At 40.1% G+C, this 4,675-nt stretch overlaps 1 protein-coding gene across 1 annotated transcript in view; it reads left to right on the top strand.

Annotated features, from left to right (window-relative positions):
- Positions 1-4,675, top strand: part of Macrod2 (MACRO domain containing 2) — a 1,506,514-nt gene that overhangs the window by 252,619 nt on the left and 1,249,220 nt on the right. The gene's annotated exons all lie outside the window — the stretch shown is intronic.

Genomic DNA, 4,675 nt, shown 5'->3' with positions numbered 1-4,675 from the left:
AAAATATATATAGAATCACAAAAGCAAATGCCACACTTTCATTATCTGTGACAACAAGGTTAGAAAAGGGATGAAGAATTAAATGATATCATTGGCTCTTCCAGTTGTATTCCTTGCATTTAGTGCAGAACTAAAATATTCGAATGTTTAAACTTTCTCTTTTTAAAGTTCCTATCAAAGTATGGCATCTAACATCTCCTACTTTCATTTGATATCATAATCCACTCATAAGTCAGAAGCTGGGATCCGAGTCCAGGCCATCTGGCCTACAGAGCCCCTGCTTGTGTGCACCATGCACTGTTGCTCCTATAGTGTGCTGGATGGCTTACCAAGGTGGGCCAGTGTAGAAACTTGCCATCTAACTAGCCATCTGTCTGCCCTTCTGGCTTCTCAAGATATATAAGTATTGAGTTTTTTTTAATAAAATGACATAGATCTTTGATGAGGCAAGAATTTTAGACCTCACTCCTGTTCTAGACACATTAAAAGGCAGTGTAAATGAATCAGTAACATTGGCATTAGCCTTTTTTTTTTTAAAGGTGACTAAGTCAACCCTGATCCAACCTTAACTTATCTTTCCATTAGATTAGATTGGTAGATTAGTCATGATTTCAGCAGAAAAAAGTGAATATTCAGTTTAGAAAAATTTAGAAAGATTTAACATAGGAACTCTGAAAAAAATCATGGAGACTAGGGCCTGAGATCTTTACAAGAGAAAGACCTCCAAGAGGGAGTGCCAAGGCCTTGGTTGTCTTTCCTCCTCCCACCTCCTGAGAGGAATCCCTCTTAGCTGCTGACAAGGGAGACCACTGGTACACCCCCAATCAGGCCTGTTACAGGGGCAACAATGGAGGTCAACCTTAGTAGGCCAAATGTGTGCTACTCGGCATCATTTTACCAATTCTGCATTTCATACACATGCTCCTCTCCTCAAAACAAGAATTTCTGCTCTTCCAATAAAATTTTTAATCTTAATTTATTAACTCAACTTTTCTAACCACCTACCAGTCCAATTATTTAAACACAACATGTATTAGTTACTTTTATCATTGCTGGGACAAAAATACCAAACAACCAAAGTTAAAGGAGGGTAGGATTATTGGATTCACAGTTTGTAGAGGTTTTAGTTCACAGCTGTTTGGCTCCAAGGCAGGGTGGCATGGGAGAGAGATATCACAGAAGAGAAGCAGCTCGTGGCAGGCAGAAGGCAGCAGCACAGCAAGCAAAGAACTGCCAATGCAGCAAATGACCGTAGCAGTCCTCTTTCCGTTCCTTACATTCTATCTAAGCTACCCACTCAGGTAGCTTGTACACCCAGCGAGAGCCTTTCCACTATCCAATCACAGAGCTATGAAAATCCAATTAATGCACTAATTTAAAACCACACTCCCTTTATCCCCAGGATCACACACTTAATCCCACCATTATACACTCTAGAACCAGCCATCTCTGAAAAGCCCCACCTATGACCACATGAGGCTTTCAGGGGACATCTAGACAAAGCCATGAAACAAGATGACCAAAAATTGCATTTCCCATTCATGTTTATAAGATAATACACCAAGAAGTATCAAATGAAATTTTTATCAAATTTATTCAATATGAAATTCAACCAGTTTAAGTGACACCTGCCCAAACAATGCTTGCTATAGTGAGCACCCAAGTGACACTCAGGGTAAACTGTGAAGTGGCTAATGTTGGGGACATTCTGAGAATACAAACCACCAACACCAAATGTGGCTTATTGTTTGCTTATTTGTTCTGGCACAGTGTTCAAGCCTATGCAAATCTTTGTGAAGTCTGGTTCCATTATCTAACACAGAGGTCCTCAAACATACTAGCTCAATCTCAGAATGTTCTTGGAAAGCTTTCCCAATACTGGTTTTACTGCCTCCCTTGGAAGTTTAGTCTTGTGTGAGGCCCAGAAATGAAGATGTGTTCTTTATTGTTTTTAGTTACCCAGAGAACCCTAATGAAGCCAATCAAAACATAAGGATATGAGATTTCTGAATATGACAGCTTCCACTTGAGGAGTCCACCAAATATCTTATTAGAGATTGTCTTTCTGCAAGAAGTTCAGGGATAGAGTGGGATATTAAAATTCCCTGCAGAGATTTTCCTAACCTCATTCACCCCTTACGGATGGCCACGCATCCCACTGAAACCCTGTTATGATCAGAGAACTACTATCACTGAAGAGAGCCTGTTGGCTCCTTCAAGTCTTCTCCTGCCAAAAATGTAGTAAGCCTCCAAGATCCATCAGCAATGTATTTTTATATATGATTGACTTTCTTTGCATTAATTTCACGATTCATGTTGCTCAATATTGTGCAGAAAAATGTGGAAGATTATAAATACTTTAGCTGGATTTGAATAACATTCAGCAAACATAACATTTGCCAACCCACCCTTCCTGCCTCTCTGCCATGAGTAGTAATTGCTCTGGAGAATATTCTAGGTTTTAGGTATGCCATCATGAGCAGAGAAGGTGAGATTTCCATCCTCTTGAACTGACTTTCCATTGAGGGGGACAGACAGTTAATAAGTAGGTGAAAAACATTGCAAAACTATTTTTAATGAGGATATATATGTGCTGTGAGAGAAATAAGTGGAGGAGGTAATGAACTGTAAGGGTGGGATGGGGCTGTTGCAGGGACAATTTCTCATAGGTTAGTGCAGGAGTTGAAGACTCAAGGTCAGAAGAAGCTACCGTGACACAGATCCAGAGGAAAAATGTCTAGATGGAAGGAATAATAAGCACAAATGTTCTGAGACAGGAAAAAGAGTAATTGAGGCCATTTCAGGGTGCTTTGTCCTTCCTGAGTCTCTTTCAACTAGTAAAGAAATATTTATTCCTCTTCTAGGTCTTATGAACCACCTCTTCAAATATGTATTGAAAATGTTTCTACTTTCCCAAATGCTTTTAAGTTAGTCCATGTCACTGTAATTAATAGAATAGAATATAGAAATGCAGGAAACTTTGGATAACCCAGAGCCCTGCTGGTAAACATTTTTCCTTTATTTCTCCAGAGGCTGATTCAGTTATTTTATAATTTCAAGAGCCTTCTTCAAAAATGCCTTGCAAAAATTGCAATTAAAAAATTGCTAAGGCTGTGCTGCAATGGACAAACTGGAGACATTTCTAGGTAAATGGATGCACCTTGAGACCATAGTATTAAATGAAATGAATTGGGCACGCAAGCTTAAATATTGCACTGCTTCTCTGGTAGGAGAAATGGAAAGAACCACATTGTATAATTGGCATTGGGCAATAAGACAACGTGTAAATGGGGAGGGGAACAGGGAAAGGAGGAGGAGGAAAGGAAGGAAGAGAAAAGAAAATAGAGAATAGATGGAAAATATGGAAACAATGTTGTAAATAAGGATGGAAAGAGCGGTTGAAGGGAGAAGAGGGGATTGGGGAAGAAAGAATCAAGTTATATAATATAGAGGTACAAATTCCCTATGATGAATGTGGTCATTATGTATATCTATAATGTACCCATAAATTCATTTTTTTCAATTTCCAGGGCCTCTCTCATGTGATTGAAAGCCCCAGAAACTTCTGAATCACTTTATGGTACTCACACAAGCCTAGCTGCTCTCTGCAGACAAGAGAGGGTGAGCGACTTGGACTCATCATAGAAAGCACAGCAGGAAGGGGGGCCTACCGGCTCCTAGGACTGTGAGAGGCATGGAGCCCAGGAACAGCAAGGAAGCCTTTTCTGCAGTCAATGCCAGACAACCCACCCTCTTCTCCATTCCAGCTGGTCAATTGGAGTGGAGAAGAAAGCTAGATCAGATTGCACCATGCAGACATTGTGGCAGTCAGTAACTCAGAACACGAGGAAATATACTAGAGAAAAGACATAGCCCACTGTTCTGTAGTATGCAAAGAAGCTGCTAAAGGAAGTCTTGAGCAAGTGAAAGATGCAAGGTTATGTACATAACTAGGAAACAGCACCCAGTGGGAAGCATGGGTTAGAGACTGAGGCAATGACCAGGCTGGAGAGGGGAGGTGTTGGGTGGAGGGAGAGGATGTGGATTAGGCAGAGTGGAGGCAGCAGAGATGGGAGAGCTGGAGCCAGGGAGTAAAAGCAGAAGTAGTAAGGACTGTGTGCTTCCTTACATAATTAGTCCTGCTCCTCAGAAAACTACTCTCATGAATCACACAGAATCAAATAATCATCTTCCATCATAATTGAAGTCAAAATAAAGACTTCATCACAATCTAAACTTCTGTCTAGAGTGGTTCACTCTAAGGCAGAGAAACTGTTTGGTTTTAGTTTTGAGTACATTATCTGCAAGCAATAATGATGAAGTAGTAGATTTTGTGTTTCATTTTGTTTCCTTTGCAGCATTGGGAATCAAATCCAGATCCTCATGGATGTTAGGAACACACTCTACCACTGCGCTACACTGCCAGCCCCAATTGATTTTTAATTAGCATCTGCATCTTAATTGTCTGTCGACAATAACAGGGCATTGGTTTTTCACTCTCACAGCTTATCCAGTGGTGACCTATTAAATATTTGGTATTATTTTTGTGTGTTCAAAATATTTTTGGGCCAGGGAGATGGCTCAGTAGAATAAACACTTCCCTGGCAAGCACAAGGGTCTGAGTTCAATCCCCAGTTCTGGAAAAAAAATAATAATTTTCTTTTTATTTTTTTTT

This window comes from Octodon degus, unplaced genomic scaffold, assembly GCF_000260255.1.
Source record: "Octodon degus isolate 3935 unplaced genomic scaffold, OctDeg1.0 scaffold00073, whole genome shotgun sequence".
In the NCBI taxonomy this organism is placed as follows: Eukaryota; Metazoa; Chordata; class Mammalia; order Rodentia; family Octodontidae; genus Octodon; species Octodon degus.
This window is presented reverse-complemented; position numbering and strand designations above follow the sequence as displayed.